Here is a 24,552-nt window from a genome sequence, read left to right as displayed (position 1 = left end):
TATGTGTCAGTCACTAGAGCTGTGGCTGTTTCTCACACTCCTGTATCAGGCCCTGGTAGTGTGTCAGGGTCTATCGCTCATGTGTCAGTCACTAGAGCTGTGGCTGTTTCTCACACTCCTGTATCAGGTCCTGGCAGTGTGTCAGTGTCTACCGCTCATGTGTCAGTCACTAGAGCTGTGGCTGTTTCTCACACTCCTGTATCAGGTCCTGCCAGTGTGTCTGGGTCTATCTCTCATGTGTCAGTCACTGAAGCTGTGGCTGTTCTCACACTCCTGTATCAGGTCCTGCAACTGTGTCCGAAGCTACGAGGTCCCACAGTCCACCTGATTCTGTGTTGTGAGGTGCAGTTCCCATCACTCAAATCTCATTGTACTTGATGTCTGGACTGTTCATTGTAACCACCCTTGCAATATTCTTGTCCATGGGACTGTCCATATGACACACGTGCTGCCTCAGATGTACCTGCTCTGTTCTGGCCACTGGCCCTGTAAGTAATATGATGCAATGTGCCACTGACTTGTGCTGCCTCATAAGGACCTGCTCTGTTCTGGCCACTGGCCCTGTAAGTAATGTGATGCAATGTGCCACTGACTTTTGCTGCCTCAGATGTACCTGCTCTGTTCTGGCCAGTGGCCCTGTAAGTAATGTGATGCAATGTGCCACTGACTTGTGCTGCCTCAGATTTACCTGCTCTGTTCTGACCACTGGCCCTGTTTGAGTTATGATGCAATGTGCCACGTCCTTGTGCTGCCTCAGATGTACCTGCTCTGTTCTGGCCACTGGCCCTGTAAGTAATGTGATGCAATATGCAACTGACTTGTGCTGCCTCAGACGTACCTGCTCTATTCTGGCCACTGGCCCTGCAAGTAATGTGATGCAATGTGCCACTGACTTGTACTGCCTCAGATGTACCTGCTCTTTTCTGGCCACTGGCCCTGTTTGAGTTATGATGCAATGTGCCACTGACTTGTGCTGCCTCAGATGTACCTGCTCTGTTCTGGCCACTGGCCCTGTAAGTAATGTGATGCAATGTACCACTGACTTGTGCTGCCTCAGATGTACCTGCTCTGTTCTGGCCACTGGCCCTGTAAGTAATGTGATGCAATGTCCCACTGACTTGTGCTGCCTCAGATGTACCTGCTCTGTTCTGGCCACTGGCCCTGTTTGAGTTATGTGCAATGTGCCACTGACTTGTGCCACCTCAGATGTACCTGCTCTGTTCTGGCCACTGGCCCTGTAAGTAATGTGATGCAATGTGCCACTGACTTGTGCTGCCTCAGATGTACCTGCTCTGTTCTGGCCACTGGCCCTGTTTGAGTTATGATGCAATGTGCCACTGACTTTCGCTGCCTCAGATGGACCTGCTCTGTTCTGGCCACTGGCTCTGTGGTAACTGTGCTGCTTCTTGCCCCTTGGATGTGCAGCTTCTCATGGACATGCTCTGCACTCTCTCATTGCCCTGCCTGGAACTGTGCTGCTTCCTGCCCCTTGGTTGTGCAGCTTCTCATGGACATGATCTGCACTCTCTCATTGCCCTGCCTGAACTGTGCTGCTTCTTGCCCCTTGGTTGTGCAACTTCTCATGGACGTGCTCTGCTCTCTCTCATTGCCCTGCCTGGAACTGTGCTGCTTCTTGCCCCTTGGTTTTGCAGCTTCTCAAGGACATGCTTTGCACTCTCTCATTGCCCTGCCTGGAACTGTGCTGCTTCTTGCCCCTTGGTTGTGCAGCTTCTCATGGACATGCTCTGCACTCTCTCATTGCCCTGCCTGGAACTGTGCTGCTTCTTGACCCTTAGTTGTGAAGCTTCTCATGGACATGCTCTGCACTCTCTCATTGCCCTGCCTGGAACTGTGCTGCTTCTTGCCCCTTGGTTGTGCAGCTTCTCATGGGCATGATCTGCACTCTCTCATTGCCCTGCCTGAACTGTGCTGCTTCTTGCCCCTTGGTTGTGCAGCTTCTCATGGACGTGCTCTGCTCTCTCTCATTGCCCTGCCTGGAACTCTGCTGCTTCTTGCCCCTTGGTTTTGCAGCTTCTCATGGACATGCTTTGCACTCTCTCATTGCCCTGCCTGGAACTGTGCTGCTTCATGCCCCTTGGTTGTGCAGCTTCTCATGGACATGCTCTGCCCTCTCTCATTGCCCTGCCTGGAACTGTGCTGCTTCTTGACCCTTGGTTGTGAAGCTTCTCATGGACATGCTCTGCAATGTGTACTGGCCACTGGGCTGTCTCCTGGGTACATCAGCGTGCTATCTTTGTGATGTTTAATAAAGTCAGTTACGCATGTTGTGTACTTTGTCAGTGTCCGTGCTTGTGTTGTACTTGCATTGTGGATTTCTTGTGTTTACAACATGCCCTGTCTACCACGGATTAGTTCACACTGGTGACTCACCTGACAACAAGTGAGGCGAATTTTAATCATGCCCCCTGCACCGCTCAATATTAATATATTACTGGCCCGGCTGAGCAAGAGTAAGGGAGTGACACCTCTGCCATAGATGGGAGGGTGGCAATGAATGCACATTTACTTACCGGAAGGCCTCTCAGGCAACCACTGGGCCGCTGGCGGTCATTTACAAATGCAGTGACCGCCCAAAACGGTCCACCACGGCTGACCACAAAAGCAGCTCTCATCTGGGACTAGACACCGGCCCCTCAGGCAGTGCCCTAGTGCCCTTGTTGCTAATCCGACGCTGCTGGTGTGAACAGGTAACAGTGTTCATGTATGCTGTGGCGTGGTATGTGTGTATTGCATGCTTGCGTACCTGCGGCGGCGGCCACGACGGTGCATGACTTGCTGGAAGTGTAGTACGAACAGGGCCGGCAAGGCGTGTAGGGCTGGGTCCATGGCGGTCGGGTCCGTGCGGTGGGTCTCGAGGCACTGCTTTCCTTCTCCGTTGTGGTGCTTCCGCCATCTATGAGATGGTGGTGTTTCCACTGCGGTGTTATGGTTTGTTTGCAACTACGTAATATTGCGGACGGTCGGGAAGTCATTCCGCACAGCGGTGAGGCTGGATTGGCTACGTCCACCGTGTTGTCTGGTACGTTCCCGTGGCGGTTCGCGTTTTTCCGCGGCAGATGGTAAATGTGCCCAGTTCCCCTTCCTAATATGGCGGACGGAAGGCCCACTGCTGGCGGACGGTGAGGTGCATTTTCCGCCGCCTCTAGCACAGCGGTCATGCATCCGTCCGCCATCCTAATGGACCCCTTAGTTTTTAAACTGCCACTTCATTAACAGAGACCATCTAAGTGCATCCAGACCTCCCTTCAGGATGCTTAGAGTGTAGATTGTGGGACACAGCTATATGTTATAGAGCCAAAGGTATACAGAACACAAAGGTATTAGACCTAGATTTACTAAATGTAGACAATAAATGGATTGGACAGAGAGGGATAATGTGGCACCAATTGATGCCATTGGTGAAATCCTTTTTGCATCTTCAACACCCAGACCTCATGATTGTGCACTGTGGTGGCAATGACCTAGGCACTTTGACTGGGGTAGGTCTGGAAATGCTTATGAAGGACACCTTTGGAGAATTTATGTCACTTTTCCCCCAAACTGCCTTTGTGTTCTAATATATGCCAAAGGCAGAAATGGAACTGGTTCAATCAATTTTGTCCACAGATTGAGAAAGCTAGGAAACATGTGAATACATCTTTTTCTGCTTTTCTCCGAGACTATAGAATGGGGTCCATATGCATGGCATCAATAGGAGAGATAGTGTACATTTTACAGATGAAGGGAACAGTTTTCCTCTTGAACTTTAGACTCTGCATCGGTACTTACTTGTAGGTACTAAAATCTCTCAATAAACACAAGGGCTCTTTTTAGAGCCACCTAATAACTAAACACATAAGCTTAATGTATATCTGAAAAATATCATTTGTTTTTTGGCTTGGAGTCACGCATCCAACATGCTAAAGTCGTGCAGCCAACAGTGCAAGTTGTGTACCATACGCGCTGGAGTCGCGCACCCTACAGGTTAGAAGACGTGCATCCAATGCGTGCACACCATAGGCCGCACTGAGCGCAGCGCTGGGTGCACGACTCCTAATTTTACCGTAAAAAAGAAAACTAGCCCCTATCACTAATTTTTATTATCCCCGGGGACCCCATCCCCCGGGGCTTATATAAAACGTTGGGGACCGTGGGGGGAGCCCCAATGCCCCCAAAGTCCCAGTCGGCTCCCCACGTCCTTCGGGAGCAGGCATTGCTTTTCCTCAGGGAGAGCAGCTAACAAGCTGCTCCCCCTGAGAAAAAAGCAATCTGCTTTCCTTTTTGGAAGAGAGAGCAGGTTAACCTGCTCTCTCGTCCAAATAGGAAAGCAGTTTGCAATGACAGGGTGGGAGCCGCAAGGCTCCTGCCCTGTCTTTTGCAAACGGCATTGTCCCGGGGGCGGGCACCCTGGGATACTGCAGGAGCCGGCCCTGGTGGGTGGCGGTCCCCAGGGCCATCTTGGGCTCCAGGAGGGGGGCCATGCAGCCCCCCTCCCACCCATTTTAAACAAGCCCCGGGGGTGGCAGTCCCCGGGGCTGCGGGGGGCCTAAGAGCCCCCCACCCATTTTAAACAAACCCCGGGGGTGGCGGTCCCCGGGGCTGCAGGGGGGCCCCGGGAGAATCCTGAATATATTATGTTAGAGCCCAGGGGATGGTGGTCCCCAGGGAAGTGTGGGGGGATTGGGACCCCCACACTATTTTTTTTAAATGCCCCCGGGATTTGGCCCCCCAGGGGATAATAACCTTTAAAACGCAGGCGCCCGCGCTTTGTTTTTTTTCACAAGCAAGATGCGCAGATCCTACGCACATCCCACCATTTAAAAAAAATAATATTAATTTTTTGGCCTTGGAGGTCCTTCTGGGACTCCCTAGCAGGCCAAGGGGGGTCACGGTGTGTCTACCCTGCACCCTTTTCGTGTTTTGCACACATATTTCACAGACTTCTTCATCCTCGCTTCTACCAAGGCATAAAATGGCTGCCAACAGTTCCTAGTTTTGAATATTGTCAACCATTTGACAGCCAATTAGCATTCAGCGCGTGATCGGGAGGGTGCGCTTATGGTGCGCTCACGGTGCATGCAGGGTGCGCGTATCCACCGTGCCCATAGATATATAAATGGTTTTAACTGTAATTTTCTCAGGAACTACTGAACAAATATACACCAAATAAGCAAACGGCATGAGTCTGAACCAAGGACTACCTCTTGGCCAAATTTGGTATAATTCCGTTCTGCAGTTCGGGCTGGAGCTGCGGCTAAATGTCTTATGGGAAATTGCATGGGGAAGACACGTTTTGGGACCCCCCCTTTTTTCTCGGCTCCCGCATGACGAATCAACCTGCGACTTTTAGGATAGGAGTGGACCGGAGCTGGCCAAAAGTTTGAAAAATTTCACAATGATTCGTCAACCGGTGCCAAAGTCATTCAAAATAGAATGTTGCGGATTTCCTATGGATAATAGGTCCTAACTATAACTACCTACTGGTGACCGCCAGTAGGTTATATATATATATATATATATTACCAACTGGCGGTCGCCAGTAGGTATATATAGTTAGGATTTTTTCTCTATGGGATTTTTGAAAATTCTATGTCTAATAACTTTGGCGTTTGTGGACGGAATTGGCTGAAATTTTCAGGAAAATGGAACATTTTGTTTCTGAGCAGCCCCTGACAATTTGGGGGGGGGTTTCATCAAGGGGGGGCCGAGAAAAAAGGGGGGTCCCAAAACGCGTTTTTCCCATGTTAATTTCCATAGGGCGGTTGGCCTCACTTTTAGCTCGAACGGCTGAATGGATTTGCACGAAACTTGGCAAAATTGTAGGGACTGTTAGCCCGATGTGCCTTTGCTAGGTCTCAATATATGTGCTCCAGTGGATTTTGAGTAATTTAGGTTCAAAAAAAGATATATATCTGGGCTGAGCCTAACCACACATCTGATCTGATTGGCTGTCAGCACTTCATCCAAGAAGTGTTGGCAGCCATATTGGGACCAATATACATGATAGCACCTCATTAAAAAGCATTGTAGTTAATAGAGGGTTTTAGGACTTTAGTTACATTATAAATCATTTGTTGATGGTACCATACTCGTTTTAGGAATTGTGGTGGGTTCTAAGGTGATTTTACCATGTGAAAAAACCTTCTGCTGTGATATAATGAATATTGTTTGAAAGAAAACTAATATCTCATGATTTTCCCACAGTGGTTTGGAAGGGGATCTATAAGCTAAACTGAAAGCAAATTTTCTGTAAATTCACATTATCTTTCTCAGTCATGTGAAAATGAAGTCTGACATTCTCAGTAAAACATGTACATCCAACAAGGACAGAGACTGTCAGTTGATTCCTTTGTGCTCTACTGCAGCCTCCTAAAGTGTTCTAAAGAACAACTAGAGCGCTAACAGTCCTACGTATTACAAAGGTATAGCACACCTGGAGCCATCGTGATGGGAATAAAGTGGTAACTCTTAAAACATTTAATTTAAAAAGGAACAAAATGAGGGGGTATATTATGCAATAGAAGGTATTATTAGTGCTGCAGAAAGAAAAATTAGGGCACATTTTGAGTGACTTTTCAAATCCTCTTCTATTTCATTAAAAAATTCTGACATGCAGTCTCCCAAAATGGCCACCAGAGACAAAAGAGCCCAAATGTAGCCCAAATATCACCCAGATGTAGCCCAAGTATAGCCCAATGACAGAATGTCCCAGAGTGTTCTAAAGAACAACTAGAGCGCTAACAGTCCTACTTATTACAAAGGTATGGCACACCTGAAGCCATCTTGATTGGAATAAAGTGGTAACTCTTAAAACATTTAATTTAAAAAGGAACAAAATGAGGGGGTATATTTTGCCATATGAATTATGATTAGTGCTGCAGAAAGAAAAATTAGGGCACATTTTGAGTGACTTCTCAAACCCTCTTCAATTTCATTAAAAAATTCTGACATACAGTCTCCCAAGATGGCCACCAGAGACAAAAGAGCCTAAATGTAGCCCAAATATCACCCAGATGTACCCCAAGTATAGCCCAATGACAGAATGTCCCAGAGTGTTCTAAAGAACAACTAGAGCGCTAACAGTCTTACTTATGACAAAAGTATGGCACACCAGAAGCCATCTTGATTGGAATGAAGTGGTAAGTCTGAAAACACTCAATTTAAAAAGGAACAACATGAGGGGGTTAATTTTGCCATAGAAAGTATGATTAGTGCTTCAGAAAGAAAAATTAGGGATCATTTTGAGTGACTTCTCAAATCCTCTTCTATTTCATAAAAAAAATTCTGACATGCAGACTGAAACATGCACTTTGAATACCAGCAGCAGACGTCCCTGGTGAGCAGTAGCTTTACTACAGTGATCTAATGTGCAACTAGAGTGCTAACATTCAGAATTTATGGCAAATGTGTGACACATCTGAATGCCTTCTTGATGGAACCAAAGTAAACAAGCATTGAAAATGCAATAGATCTCGCCCTCGTTTAAGTTAAAGCCATTCTGTTTGTAATGAGGTGGCTTTTTAGCTTTGCTTTTATTAGTGTTTTTTCAACTTTCATGTAAATAACATGCATCTGTATGCATATAAGTATATGTATGCATGCATTTATGTTTGTATTTATATAGATATACAGATGATAGATGTTTATATATGTATGTATATATATATATTCACTGAAAAAACCATAGGTTATAGACCATATATAGTTAGGAATTAGCATTTACAAAACCTTGAAAATTCACTGAAAAAACCATAGGTTATAGACCATATATAGTTAGGAATTAGCATTTACAAAACCTTGAAAATTCACTGAAAAAACCATAGGTTATAGACCATATATAGTTAGGAATTCGCATTTACAAAACCTTATTTTACTCACACAAAACCATTGAAATTCCATATATAGTTAGTTGCACTAACTATATATCGCGCACCCGCAATCCACTGCTGATGATGTCACATATTACATCATTCATGACATGGTCAGTGACATCACCGATGACATCACTGATGACATCTCAAATGACATCACTGATGACATCACTGATGACAACATCCAGTGACTGTATGTTTCTGTAAAGTTAAAATATGTCTTACATATTGAAGAATGAGTGGATGTATAAGTGTCTGGATGAAGGATTTAGTAGGTGCATGACTGACTGTATGAGTGAGTGATTAAATGTGTCTCACTGAGTGCATGGGTTAGTGACTAAACTGTCTTAATTTGTGCATCATTATGTCTGTTGTTCTGTAAACGGTTGCATGTGTTGATAAGTAGCTATATGAGTAACTATATGGGTTATTGATTGGTTGCCCAAGTATTTGTATGGGAGACTGAGTGTGTGTGTGGGTGGCTGGGAGGTGTATGACTCTGTGCATAGATGTGTGAGCAGTTGATTCACTAGATGTATGGTTTCAAAAGTGCATGTGGAAACAGCTGTATGGGCGGTTGACTGTGTGCATGAGTGTATTGGTGAGTGAATGGATATCTCAGTGCTACATGTCAAAGTATCATGATGTCATTTGAGATGTCATCAGTGATGTCATCAGTGATGTCACTGACCATGTCATGAATGATGTCATCAGTGATGTCATCAGTGATGTCACTGACCATGTCATGAATGATGTAATATGTGACATCATCAGCAGTGGGTTGCGGGTGCGCGATATATAGTTATTGCATCTAACTATATATGCGAATTTCTATGGTTTTGTGCGAGTATATTAAGGTTTTGTAAATGCTAATCCCTAACTATATATGGCCTAAAACCTATGGTTTTTTCTGTGAATTTCAATGGTTTTTTAATAGCAAATATCAAAAACTGTCAAATACGTGATAGGTCAAAACTTTTTCGTGTTTATGCACGCTGATGTGCTTTGAACGCTGCCCCCCCCCTCTTTTCTCTTAGTAGTACTCTCTCTTTGCAGATAGTGAAGGGTAGTTAACGCAGGCCTTTGCCCCCGTTTTAATCCATCGTGTCTGCTTCTCTCTCCATTTGATTGATTGTTATCCAAGCATTTACTGTTTGAGAATTGGTTCTCTTTGGTTCATTCTCTATTTACAAACAAGCACAGAGTCGCAGTACTCTGTTTAGTCTTTGCAGATAGTGAAAAATCGTGTAAAAAAACAAAAGGAATCGAGCAAAATCAGTAGGCCACTAATGGGATCTCTTTTTGACCTAGCTAAAATAGAAACATTATGAACAACCCTTCATGAGAAATACGAAACTAGTGAGATGAACTGAGCTCCACACGATGATGGCTGCAAGACAGCTCGGCTCCGCCACCCACCCCACCCAAAACAACGACAAACCCTATGCAAATATTATAAATATATACAACACACCAGCAAAGTAACAGGGTAAAACATTTTATTAAATAACTATTTACATAACTATTTTATACTTTTTGTTGCCCGATCCGGCTAGCTCAATCGATCGAGCATGAGACTCATGCACTCTGATCTCCTTGGCCTCAGTCAAGCATCAATACTAAAATTTTAATACATGAGTGTTCGTTCATGGTTTTGGTCCCTGAGTTGCTTCGATGTCACTGCCTTGCACAAATGGCATAAGTCCTGGATGTTGGGTGCCATACTTCAGAGTTCTGAGCAGCGCTTGTAACACTGTCTAAACCTTATTTGCACCTGCTGCAGCTTCACTATTCTCAAAGTAAGTGGGGGCCGTTTGTGGACCTGACTGCATTTGAAAACAATGTGATATGGTACCTCCCTAAACCGCTTGACGGAGGCCCCCGAGGGGCGGTGTGATGGCACGGACTCGGAGAAGACGCTTGGCTCCGACCCCTTCCCCAAGTCTTATAGCACTGGTGTAGCCTGAGATCGCACCCGACATAAGCGTCCGGCTGCCGGGGTCAAGCTGTCTTTGACGTTTTGCAGCCTTTCGAATTCTATCCTTAGATGGCATTGTCTAATTTCCAAATAATCTGCAGTTGAATCTGTGGTGAAATATAATAAAAAAATGTATTAACCACTATTACCAAACAGTAAATCAATAACAGTAAGAACTAGATTCGACAATGCTATAAAAAAAAAGTATGCACAAGGATGCAGGGGGTATCACTTTGACACCCTCTGACACCCTCAAAACAGGCACAAGTGCCATGTAGCAAGCAAACCAGCCCTAAGGGCAGGTCTGCCTTTCACATGACATAGATGTGCGAGCACACATGTGCATGCACACCGGAATCTGTATTTTACCATGAAGTTTGATTTCATGCTAAAATACCGATTCGTTAAGGCCTTTGGGACTCAGAAGACTCCCCCCTACATAACAAATTAACAGAATCGGTAAAATTACCGATTCGGTATTTTAACAAACAAATAATTTTTCCAATTCTGTAAATGTAGATTTACCTACACGTGGCCTTGGATTTAAGCCCCTACATACCGATTTGCCATTTAACGATCGGAAACGGCCGAAAACGGCCGTAACCGGTCGGTAAATGGCCTGAAACGACCACCTACATCTGGCCCTAAGTGTGCATGCATTTCATTTCAAACAAAGTTTTAAAACATTTTATGTAAAACAATAATACACCTAGGGCCAGATGTAGGTAAATCACATTTACCGATTTTGAAATACCGAATATTACCGAATTTTACCGATTCGGTATTTCAAAATCGGTAAATGGGATGTAAGTACCAACATCTGATTTATTACCGATTCCTTAAAAATTCGGTATTTACCGATTCGGTAAATACTGAATCGGTATTTCCTATTGAATCCTATGGGCCTTGAAGCCCATAGGATTCAATTCAAATACCGATTCAGTATTTACCGAATCGGTAAATACCGAATTTGTCAAGGGTGCAGGGGATATCACTTTGACACCATCTGGCACCCCCAAAACGGGCATGTGTGCAATGTGGCACACAGACATGCCCTAAGGACACGTCTATCTGTCACATGGCATATGTGTACATGCACAGATGTGCATGTACACAGGAATCGGTATTTTACCATGGATTTGTATTCCATGGTAAAATACCGATTCTGAAAGCCATGTGCCAATGGAAAATTGGCTACCCACATTTCAATCTTGCATTTTCGGTAAAATTACCGAATCGGTAAAATTACCGATTTGGTAAAATTACCGAAAACGCAACATTTAAGGGCAAAGTAATTAATTTTACACATGGGGGCGTATTTACAAGGGCCTTACACTACAAGGAAAATGACTTCAAATGACCAGACACACATGGGGACGTATTTACAAGGCACATGAACGCAGAGGAAGTGACTTGAAATTGCTAAGCACACATAGGAGAGTATCTACAATGCCCGTGCAACACTTATGCATCATTTTTTACATGTACACCGTAACATTAACAACACAATTACATCATATATCTGTTCCGCAAAAGCGACACATTGCAGGAGTCACATCATTTTACCATCAAAAACAATTTCACCAATACCTTAAGAAACATGGAAGTGGTGAAAAAAGCCAAGTTTGACGTTACGGCAGCCACGAGGTAGCTAGGCTCCGCCACCCCCCCACTGCTCCAAGCATGTCTGTCCCACCGCCCGCCACGCCCATTAACGGTAACATGAAATAGATACAAATCAGCAGATACCTACCCCCATTCCGGAAACTCCCGAAGTGCAACAGGACCACGGTTACGCCCATCCGGAAGATGAGGCCTCGACACGTGCAGGGCGGGGCCCGGCTAATCGCCATCAGCCGTGGGGTGGAAGGCCCAAAATGTACTTGTCTCCCGATTCCCTTCTTCTGCCGCCTTGCAGGCCACGGGGGGGATGTCTTGCCTTTGCCTCCGACCCCCCCCTCTTATCGCCTGGTCCGGACATCACGGATATCAACGCCAGGTGTCGGCGTGGGGTGCGCTGGGTGGGAGAGGCGGCGCGAACGAGCCTCTCCCACCCCCCCAGGTGGGGGCCCCTCAGCTGCACCCCCAACGCTCCACTCACCCGACAAGGGTTCCTCCACTCTTGCGATGCAGCGGCGCTGCACTCACCCGACAAAAGGTCTCGTCCACTATTGCGAGGCAATGATGCTCCGCTCACCCAGCGGGGGTCTCGTTCACTGTTGCGGTGCAACGACGCTTCTAGTTTCCTGCGTCCAGAAACCTTCTCCTCAACTTTGAAGATTCTATAAGAGCCACGGGGGCCCCCGACCCCCGATGGGGAATGACTGCCATGATCACCCACGGAACGACCACGACGTAGCCGCGGGACGTCGGCGCGCTCATGCCGGCGCCGGCCTCAGTCTTGAAATCACCAAAATCCTGCAAGACTACCAACTTGATCAGTTCCGGTGGGACACCAGTATGACCCGGTAGGAGAGATTGTTGCCTCCCACCCCACTTTGACTGATGGTTCATGTCGGCAGTCCCCTCTGCTACCCTTCAATGAAAACTTTTGGACTGCCGAAAGAGGTCCCGGTCCAACCACGAGTTGGTGGAGACATTTTGACTATACCTGGACCTTCCTGACCTCACCCAAAATGGCGCCGGTACAAATGAAACTCTCAACTCCTTGTTGTGCCCCGATTGCTCAGCCTTGATATCATGAGATATGTATGCAGTTTTTAGCACATGAATTGATATGGGATAAGACTGATTACACGTTCGAACAATGAATTGATATTAAGTTCTAATGCATCATTGATTACTGTATTTATTATTGAAGGTTCGAATTGTCGACACTTTTGGTACTTGCTCACAATGAATTATCGATATGATTTTGTTGCACTTGTCGCACTTTTTACTATGAAATCAACGACCACTGACTCTCTGTTATGTTTTCCACAAATAAATACCCCCCCCCCATTTACAGTTCCAGCCTGCTCCGTGGCCGGCCCACGGGGTTGTAAGCCCGTATTTGGGCACCAACATTTTTATTAAAGGTTTTTGAAAAAACAAACGCAGTTGTAACGCGTAGATTGGTAAGTTTCGAAGAAATGGCCACTGTTTCCGATTTTTTTTTTTGTTAAAAAAAAAGCAGGTGAAATGAAGCAGCTCAATTAGTTAAGGGTTAAAAAGTATAGTACGCAGAAACATTGAAAATATGAATGGTCCAGGTTTGTTGTGTGTTTTTCATTTTTCTACAGCATAAAGCAATCGATAAAGATCCTGGTATTTAGCCTCTACTTTATATGCTACCTGTATCAGGGAAGTTGTTTTAAATGCCCCTAAGCCACCCCGAACGAATGTCACCTGGCCCCCCTAGTACGAACGAAAACGACCCCGTACCACTGTAGGTTATCTCTCTTCCTCAAAAATGACAAAAATTACTTTCTAGGATGTTTTGGACATTGATGATTTTCATATGATCTATTTATTAAAGTAATACTCATCTCCACATGAAATTAATTTTCCACATGCTACACAAGTCAATCTCATCTGCCTAAAGTTCTTTTACAGATTTGGGACCGTTTCCCTTGCCTTTGACTCACTTATTGCTAAGTCATTGGTGGATGTTTTTGCCGGTCGGGGATTATCCACCAAATCTCGAAGTTGTGCTTTAGAATAATTAAAAGGGTGCCACCTCTCCATGTGCCAATGCATGATATGATTACCATAGCTATATATTTTTTTCGGTCCCTCTCGAGAGTTTTTTTTTGGCAGATGAGGCAGGTAACGAACCTGGCATTAACTTTCTTTTCATGAGAAGGAAAAGAAAAAAATTGCCAGAAAAAATTCACTTTCACATGGGACGTTCTTGGCATTTCTTTCAGAAACTTTTACATCACTGTGTCATTTCTTTGTCTATCCTGCTTAAAGCAATGTCATGTAAATAGTTGTTTAAAAAGTTTTTTTCAACGTGTTTACTTTGTTGGAGCGTTGTATATATTTATAAGTTATTAAAGTGTTATAATCCTACAACTTTGTTGGAGTGCTATATATTTTTAATGTGACACATAATTGTGAAGACTTTGATGTACAAAAAGGCATCCCTGGAATATTCCGCTTCAGGCTCGGACCCACACACCCTCACAGTGAGAATCCCCTCCCCAAGCACAATACAGGATGGTTATCAGATAGTAGGAACGCGTGTGGTGTGACGGATCTCATCGGGTGGGGGCCTTGATCTACTGTAACTCCTTTGAACAGGGGTGATTCTCTACAGCTGGAGCCATAAACTACATCTGCAGGGCTAAGTGATAGCCTGAGACCGGCCTGCACAATCAGACACAGAGGAAGAGGAGTGTCAGAGGGTGAGGTAGTGAATAGGGTGAAAGGGAGGTGTCGGGCGGGCACAGGGTGTGATTATCAGGGAAGAGCAGCACAGATGGGGGGAGGTTTATGGCCCATGCATGAGAGAGAGAGCGGGGGTGACCAGTGCGTGGGGGAGATGCTTGCGAGGGTGGGGAGCCATGCTGAGGATCGGCGGCGTGCAGAGAGTGGGTCTGGTCAAGGCATCTAGAATGGCTGCCGTGCTCAACAAAAGTGTGGCATTGCAAAAAAGGCAAGATGGCGCAGACAATGTTTATCAATAAGGATTAATTTATAACAATTATTTTTAACAAAATATTTACTCGCAGTGACAAAATGGCGGTCAACAGTTCCTGATTTCCATCGAATCGAACGTTAACAGACGTCACGCAGCAAAAAAAAAAAAAAACGCTCACGCACAGCCGCTGGAAGACATGTATCAACACATATGAGCCTCCTCAGCCACCCTCAGAAAACATAAGGGGTCAGGATACGTCTCCCGTACCCCCTTATACCTAGTAATTTAATTAAATCGAAACACAAAATGGCGAATTCCCGTTTCGCTACCAGTTTGCGGCCGGGTTCGCGAACCGAGAAGCGCTTCTACCGTGAAAAATCAAATTTTAATTATTTGCCCCACGGGACCCTTTAATAACCCCAACATCATTCCTAGGGGGTCAAGAGGAGTCTACCTTGCCCCCTTTCATTAAATTCCCCCTTCGTTTTTCTCCTCCTCTTGTCTCTCGATCCTACCGAGAGACAAGATGGCGGCCGCACCGGACTGTTTAGAATGTTGACAGACACCGGAGAGCCAATCAGCTTCGCTACGCAAAGCTCCGTTACGCGAAAAGTACGCGATCTGGTGCGCTATCTAGGACGCTGTCACAGATATATCTGTTTTTTTAAACGTTAATTTCTCAAAATCCACTGGAGCACATATATTGAGACCCAGCAAAGGCACATCGGGCTAACAGTCTCTATAATTTTGCCAAGTTTCGTGTAAATCCATTCAGCCGTTCGAGCTAAAAGTGAGGCCAAAGGCCCTATGGAAAAATGAATTGGAAAAACGCGTTTTGGGAACCCCCTTTTTTCTCGGCCCCCCCTTGACGAAACCCCCCCAAATTATTAGGGGCCGATCAGAAACAGAATGTGCCATTTTCCTGAAAATTTCAGCCGATTCCGTCCACAAACGCCAAAGTTATTAGACATAGAATTTTCAAAAGTTCCATAGAGAAAAAATACTAACTATATATACCTACTGGCGACCGCCAGTAGGTAATATATATATATATATATATATATATATATATATATATATATATATATATATATATATATATATATATATATATATATATATATATATATATATATATATATATATATATATATATATATATATTCACTGAAAAAACCATAGGTTATAGGCCATATATAGTTAGGAATTTGCATTTACAAAACCTTGAAAATTCACTGAAAAAACCATTGGTTATAGACCATATATAGTTAGGGATTAGCCTTTTCAAAACCTTATTTTACTCACACAAAACCATTGAAATTCCATATATAGTTAGTTCCACTAACTATATATCGCGCACCCGCAATCCACTGCTGATGATGTCACATATTACATAATTCATGACATGGTTAGTGACATCACTGATGACATCTCAAATGACATCACTGATGACAACATCCAGTGACTGTATGTTTCTGTAAAGTTAAAATATGTCTTACATATTGAAGAATGAGTGGATGTACAAATATCTGGAAGAAGGATTTAGTAGGTGCATGACTGACTGTATGAGAGAATGATTAAATGTGTCTTACTGAGTGCATGGGTTAGTGACTAAACTGTTTTAATTTGTGCATCATTATGTCTGTTGTTCTACAAACTGCTGCATATGTTGATCAGTAGCTATATGAGTAACTGTATGGGTTATTCATTGGTTGTCCAAGTATTTGTATGGGAAACCGAGTGTGTGTGTATGGGTGGCTGGGAGGTGTGTGACTCTGTACATAGATGTGTGAGTAGTTGATTCACTATATGTATGGGTTCAAAAGTGCATGTGGAAACAGCTGTATGGGCGGTTGACTGTGCATGAGTGTATTAGTGAGTGAATGGATATCTCAGTGCTACATGTCAAAGTAAGTACATATGTAAAACACAGTACATGTGAGAGTTGACATATATAAATAACTGTGCATAAGAGCCAGTGAATGTGTGAGTGGCTGTATGGATCATTGTGAACATGTATCAGGGATTGTATAAGAGAGTAAAGTAAATATGTGTTAGTATATGTTTGAATAAGTAAGGTGTGTATAACTGTATAGTTGAGAAAATGGAGGTGTGATTGATTTTTTGCATAACTGACTAGGTGTGTGAGTAACTCCATGGATGAGTGACAGTCTGTGACTGTCTGTTTACACTGATTGTATCTAAGGTTATATTAGAGTCTGAAGAGGTTCATGGTATTATCACATGAATGATATCATCAGTGATGTGATCAGTCATGTCAAATGAGATGTTATCAGTGATTTTATCAGTGATGTCATTTGAGATGTCATCAGTGATGTCATTTGAGATGTCATCAGTGATGTCATTTGAGATGTCATCAGTGATGTCATCAGTGATGTCACTAACCATGTCATGAATGATGTAATATGTGACATCATCAGCAGTGGATTGCGGGTGCGCGATATATAGTTAGTGGAACTAACTATATATGGAATTTCAATGGTTTTGTGTGAGTAAAATAAGGTTTTGAAAAGGCTAATCCCTAACTATATATGGTCTATAACCAATGTTTTTTTCAGTGAATTTTCAAGGTTTTGTAAATGCAAATTCCTAACTATATATGGCCTATAACCTATGGTTTTTTCAGTGAATTTCATTGGTTTTTTAATAGCAAATATCAAAAGCTGTCAAATGTCAAGTACGTGATAGGTAAAAACTTTTTCGTGTTTATGCACGCTGATGTGCTTTGAACGCTGCCCCCCTCCCCTCTTTTCTCTTAGTAGTACTCTCTCTTTGCAGATAGTGAAGAGTAGTTAACGCAGGCCTTTACCCCCGTTGTAATCCGTCGTGCCTGCTTGTCTCTCCATTTGATTGATTGTTATCCAAGCATTTACTGTTTTACAATTGATTCTCTTTGGTTCATTCTCTATTTACAAACAAGCACAAAGTCGCAATACTCTGTTTAGTCTTTGCAGATAGTGAAAAATCGTGAAAAATCGTGTAAAAAAATAAAAGTAATCGAGCAAAATCAGTAGGCCACTAATTGTATCTCTTTTTGACCTCGCTAAAATAGAAACATTAGGAACAACCCTTCATGAGAAATACGAAAATAGTGAGATGAACTGAGCTCCACACCATGAGGGCTGCAAGACAGCTCGGCTCCGTCACCCACCCCGCCCAAAATAACGACAAACCCTATGTAAATATTAAAAATATAGACAACACACCAGCAAAGTAACAGGGTAAAACATTTTATTAAATAACTATTTACATTACGTTGGTTTATGAGATGATGTCAGTAGTGGACCGATGTGTGAATAGGTCGGAAGCAGCACAAGGCGCCAAGATCCGGATGGCAAGTCCTGGATGTTGGGTGCCATAGTTCAGAGTTCTGAGTTTGAGCCTTTTTCAATGCCTGTTTTTTGTTGTTTCCCCTCCATCAAAAACAAAAAAAACATATAAAACTGTGCAAAAATACAAAAAAATCAAAAAATGTTTAGAAAAGCAGTGCTTGTAAGACTGTCTGAAGCTTATTTCCACCTACTGCAGCTTCACTATTCTCAAAGTAAGTGAGGGTCGTTTGTGGACCTGACTGCATTTGAAAACAATGTTATATGGTACCTCCCTAAACCGCTTGACGGAGGCCCCCGAGGGGCGGTGTGATGGCACGGACTCGGAGAAGACGCTTGGCTCCGACCCCCTCCCCAAGTCTTATAGCACTGGTGTAGCCTGAGATCGCCCCCGACATAGGCGGCCGGCTCCCGGGGTCCGGCGGAACTTTTTGCCTTTTGATGACTCTTCTATTCTGGACTTTGTCCCTCAATCCGTTTGACCTGAAGACACGCTGTAGTGGGGCGCCCCTTTACCGTTTTAGTTGCCATTCCGCCCGCTTTTGCTACACTGTACCTCTTCCGCCGTTCAGCTGTTTACCGCCCGCTCTTGCGACTACAGCGTCTCGCTCACCATGTAGTTGAGTTGCTCCCGCTCTTGCGGTGCAGCGATAGGCGACTGCCACAGGACTCTCAAAATGGCGGCAGGCTCTTCAGATTTGGGCGTGGTCCACTAAAATGGCCCTGGGACACCTTGGAACTCGGACGCTTCCCTGATAGGGCTTGGGTCCCATTCTCGAAAGCGTCCCCTCAGCCGTGAAGATTCTACGAAAGTCTTGGGGGCCCCCGACTCCCGCAGGCTTCTGGTGGGGAGCGGCTGCCATATCTGCTCGTGGAATGGCCACGACGGAGCTACGAGATGGTAGTGCTCTCATGCTGACGCCAGCTTTAGTCTGAAACATCCAGAAACACTGTAGACTACCAATTCGATCAGTTCCGGTAGCGCCCCAACATGACCCGGTAGAGAAGAACTTGCCCTCCCCTCTTTGACTGATGGTTCTTGTTGCCTGTCCCCTCTGTTGTCATTTAACAGAACTTTTTGGACTGCTGAAAGGGGTTGTGTTCCGAAAGCTGGTTGGTGGAGACATTTTGACTATATTCTTGACCTACGTTGTCGCGTAATGCGTTATATGACACGCCGCGTTAGCGCACCCGGAAGTGATCCGGGGCGCGGCGCGCAGCGCGTAACGTAAGCATAACAGGTCATGTGACTTGTTAATAAAACTTTTCATTGGTTCATTTTACTTTTGTTATTTTAATGATGAAAAGCTTGGTCATATGACCTAAAAATTACGCTTTTTATTGGTTTCGAACTTTTTTTTTTATAACATATATGTTATAATATTCCAGGCTAATGTACTTTCCCGGAAAATTTTCAACTGTCCTGCAAGTAAAATATATTCCTTTTTCGAGAAAAAGGGCGTTTCTTCGTTCCATGACGGAGCCGTTGAGTAAAAGAGACTCGGCCTGCTATCTTAGTCGCCGATACGCCTGATTATCAGATTCTTATCGATCACTTTATGTTGCAGGAGTGGAAAACACAACTGCCCTTGACCATTTATCTTTACTGCGTTCCTACATATTATACCTTTTATCCGTCATGTAATTGGACTGCTTTATTTCACTTGCCTTTTACTGATTCGAAAACAGTGACTAAAAGTAAAAACTTTACCAATGTAAATACTACTACCATGTTTTGTTTTAAAAACCTTTATTGTGAAAATGTCAGTATACAAATACGGGCCTATAACCACGTGGGCCGGCCACGGAGCAAACTGAAATCGTATATGATGAGGAGACATTTACATTATAGAGGAACGTAACGAGCGAGCCATTAGGTTGCAAGAACTAAGGTGTCTAACAGTTGCGGAATCGGTGGACGTACATTTTGTAATTAAAATACGACAGGGCCACTTACAAAAAAGTTATCTAGATATACATTTGCGTGCAAGTACCATGGGTGACGTTAATTCGAACTTTCAATAGTACAGTAATCAATAACACATCAGAACTTAATATCAATAGGGATGTCGAAATATTCAATCAATTCTCGTCCCCGCCCGCCATGAGCATCAAAACTGCATTCATATCTCGTGATATCAAGGTTGTTCAACCAGTACACAACAAGGAGTTACGAGTCCCATTTATACCGGCGCCATTTTGGGCGAGGCCGGGCAGGTCCAAGATATAGTCAAAATGTCTCCACCAACCATCGGCCAGACCAGAACCCCTTTCGGCCCTTTATGCTACAAGATGGTGTCTTCCATTCAGAAAATATTGTTGGCAGCATTTTGAAAGGAAAGATAAACAGCCGTTCTCCTAGTGAATCTCACATTGTTACATTTAGGAAGAATGTTGAAGAGTAATATGTGGAAAATCTGAAGCCATTTTTCTACAAACTCTCAATCAGCCTTGGATGGAAAAAAAAATCCTGAAGAATGTACAAACTGAAAACCAATTTTTGTCTGTATAGCATCAACAGCAACGCTTGAGTCAGCTTTGTGTCAAGCCGCCATTTTCATTCAATCAATAGCGTCCCCCTGCACACATTCAGGGACCTGGTCGTGTCTTCAGGTGAAACGGATTGTGGGACAAGAAGCAGAAAGGAAAAGGAAAAAAGTTCCGCCGAACCTCGGGAGCCGGCCGCCTATGTCATGGGCGATCTTTGGCCACACCAGGGCAATAGTGAAGCTGCAGCAGGTGCAAATAAGCTTCAGACAGTCTTACAAGCACTGCTCAGAACTCTCAACGATGGCACTCAACATCCAGGACTTGCCATCCGGATCTTGGCGCCTTGTGCTGGTTCCGACCTATTCACACATCGGTCCACTACTGACATCACCTCATAAGCCAACGGGGCACCCCACACCGACTTTCGGCGCAGCATTGTAGGATGGCCACACCAGTGCGGCAACTTGCTGGACACAACCTCGGTGCCATCCGGATCTCGGCGCGTTCGAGTCACTGTACCGCAAGAGTGACCGGAACTCAGCTGAACACGCCGTCTTTCGGCGCAGCATTGTAGGATGGCCACACCAGTGCGGCAATTTGCTGGACACCACCTCGGGCAATAGTGAAGCTGCAGCAGGTGCAAATAAGCTTCAGATAGTCTTACAAGCACTGCTCAGAACTCTCAACTATGGCACTCAACATCCAGGACTTGCCATTCGGATCTTGGCGCCTTGTGCTGGTTCCGACCTATTCACACATCGGTCCACTACTGACATCACCTCATAAGCCAACGGGGCACCCCACGCCGACTTTCGGCGCAGCATTGTAGGATGGCCACACCAGTGCGGCAACTTGCTGGACACAACCTCGGTGCCATCCGGATCTCGGCGCGTTCGAGTCACTGTACCGCAAGAGTGACCGAAACTCAGCTGGACACGCCGTCTTTCGGCGCAGCATTGTAGGATGGCCACACCAGTACGGCAATTTGCTGGACACCACCTCTGTGCCATCCGGATCTCGGCGCGTTGTGCTGCCTTCGGCCTATTCGCACATCGGTCCGCTACTGACGCCGCCTCACGTGCCAACGGATTTTCTACGCTTTTTGTAGCCCTATGCCGCATAACAGGTCATGTGACTTGTTTATAAAACTTTTCATTGGTTCATTTTACTTTTGGTTTCCTAAAGATGGAAGGCTTGGTCATATGACCTAAAAATAACACTTTTCATTGGTTTAGAACATTTTTTTTTCCCAAACGATGAAAGCCCCACCTTGTTTCTGGATGATTCAGACTGAAGCTGGCGTCAGCATGAGAGCACCACCATCTCGTGGCTCCGTCGTGGTCATTCCGCGAGCAATCATGGCAGCCGCTCCCCACCGGAAGCCTGCAGGAGTCGAGGGCCCCCAAGACTTTTGTAGAATCTTCACGGCTGAGGGGACACTTTCGAGAATGGAGCCCAAGCCCTAGCAGGCAAGCGTCCGAGTTCCAAGGTGTCCCAGGGCCATTTTAGTGGACCAGGCCCAAAACCGAAGAGCCGGCCGCCATTTTAAGAGTCCTGTGGCAGCCGCCTATCGCTGCACTGCAAGAGTGGGAGCAACTCAACTACATGGTGAGCGAGACGCTGTAGCCGCAAGAGCGGGCGCAACTCAGCTGGATGGCCGCCACCTGGGGAGGCCCGTTCACGCCGCCTCCCCCACGCCCCCCCCCGGGCCGCCCCACGCCAATTTTCGGAGCAGCATTGTAGGATACCAAAACCAGTGCGGCAGTTTACTGGACATCACCTGGGTGCCATCCACATCTCAGCGCGTTCTGCTGCCTTGGGACTATTCGCACAACAGACCGCTACTGACGAGGCCTCCCCCCGCACCACCCGGGACGCCCCACGCTGTTTTTCTGAGCTGCATTGTAGGATCCCAAAAACCAGTGCGGCACCCAGGAGACATCACCTGGGTGCCGTCCAGAACTCAGCACGTTGTGCTGCCTTGGGACTATTCGCACAAAAGACAGCTTCTGACCATTGTTGCTTTTTTTTGTCAAAAATGTTTAAATGTTTGTTACAGTTTTTGTTCCGTTCGTTATATTTAAAAGTTAATAAAGTTTTATAATCCTACTTTGTTGGAGTGCTATATATTTTTAAAAAATCGGGTGAATGGGGCCTTGAATCGGGTTATTGTCATGTGTGGGCTTTGCAAGTGTACTGCTACAGGATCGGACATTTCAAACTCAAATGCACGTTCTTTTTCTTACCTTTCCGAAGCATGGAGCGCAATAGCAGGCAGAGAAAGGGTGATGCAAGTGTTGAACACTGCCTGGCCTGGCAAGTTGCTGGCAGTGCCCCCCCCCCCCCGCCCGCTCCTGAAAGAGGACACACACACACCGCCGCCCCGAGTACTTCACAGATCTTTAAAAGACCATGCGCTTGTTCATGAGGCTTAAATGGTTTATCACCCCTTCTAGAACCCCTGCATCGACCCTCTGACGTTTCCTGGAAGAATTACCACGTAACACAATACCAAGCCTTGTCAGCTGAAACCCCCGAGGAATCGTGGGGCATATTATCAAGGGGGTTTATCTCCGCTTTTTTGGCTTTAAAAGCCAAGAAAGCGGAGATAAAATTATCTCCCTATTACCAAGCTGTCGCTAACACCAGTTAGTGACAGCTAAAAGGAGATAGCGACCATCTTGGGCCCCGCTTTGCATGTCAGTGATATTTATCACTAATGACATGCAAAGTGGGCGTGCCAAGATGTTAGCGACTGGAAACAGTCCCTAACATCGCTATCTCCTATTACCAACTTTTGGAGATATTCGTGCTAAGCGCGAATATCTCAAAAAGCTAACACCTGCCCTGAGCAGTTCTTAGCCATGTTATCCAATGGGAGGTGGATAACATGGCTAAGAGCATTTGCTCGATAATGCATGAATATCGCTGACTTTTCAGCAATATTCATGCATTGCGGCCGTTTTTTATCGCATTTGCGATAAACCTTGCTAATAGCAAGGTTTATCTGCGATAAAAATCGCCGATGTGCGGCGATAATTTTTGTCTCTAAACAAGTTAGAGACAAAAATTATCGCTAGTTGTTGGTAATATGCCCCCGGGTTTTTGCTTGCAGAAATCGGGAGGCGGGAGACTAGCACTGAAATCAGTAGTCTCACGCCTGAATCGGGAGGGTTGGCATGTCTGGATTCTCTACAGCTGGGGCCATAAACTACATCCGCAGGGCTAGGTGATAGCCTGGGACCGGCCTGGCATCTAAAATGGCTGCCGTGCACGACAAAATTGTGGCATTGGAAAAAAGGCAAGATGGCGCAGACAATGTTTATCAATAAGGATTCATTTATAACAAAATATTTTATCGCACTGACAAATTGGCGGTCAACACTTCCTGATTTGCATCGAATCGAACGTTAACAGACGTCACGCAGCAAAAAAAAAAAAAAGCTCACGCACAGCCGCTGGAAGACATGTATCAACATATATGAGCCTCCTCAGCCACCCTCAGAAAACATAAGGGATTAGGATACGTCTCCCGCACCCCCTTATACCTAGTAATTTAATTAAAACGAAGCACAAAATGGCGAATTCCCGTTTCGCTACCAGTTTGCAGCCCAGTTCGCGGCCCGTGAAGCGCTTCTACCGTGAAAAAAATTTTTTTTTTTAGTTTCCCCACGGGACCCTTTAATAACCCCAACAACATTCCTAGGGGGTCAAGAGGGGTATACCTTGCCCCCTTTCATTAAATTCCCCCTTCGTTTTTCACCTCTTCTTCTCTCTCGATCCTACCGAGAGATAAGATGGCGGCCGCTCAGGACTGTTTAGAATGTTGACAGACACCGGGGAGCCAATCAGCTTCGCATCGCAAAGTTCCGTTTCGCGAAAAGTAAGCGGACCGGAGCGCAGCCCGGAGCGCTGTTACAGATATATATCTTGTTTTGAACGTTAATTTCTCAAAATCCACTGGAGCACATATATTGAGACCTAGCAAAGGCACATCGGGCTAACAGTCCCTACAATTTTGCCAAGTTTCGTGCAAATCCATTCAACCGTTCGAGCTAAAAGTGAGGCCAAAGGCCCTATGGAAATTAACATGGGAAAAACGCGTTTTGGGACCCCCCTTTTTTCTCGGCCCCCCCTTGACGAAACCCCCCCAATTTTTAGGGGCTGCTCAGAAACAAAATGTGCCATTTTCCTGAAAATTTCAGCCGATTCCGTCCACAAACGCCAAAGTTATTAGACATAGAATTTTCAAAAATCCCATAGAGAAAAAATCCTAAC

The sequence above is a fragment of the Lissotriton vulgaris genome, chromosome 2_1 (assembly GCF_964263255.1).
Source record: "Lissotriton vulgaris chromosome 2_1, aLisVul1.2, whole genome shotgun sequence".
NCBI lineage: Eukaryota > Metazoa > Chordata > Amphibia > Caudata > Salamandridae > Lissotriton > Lissotriton vulgaris.
The sequence above is the reverse complement of the archived record's forward strand: the minus strand, read 5'-3'. Positions refer to the sequence as shown.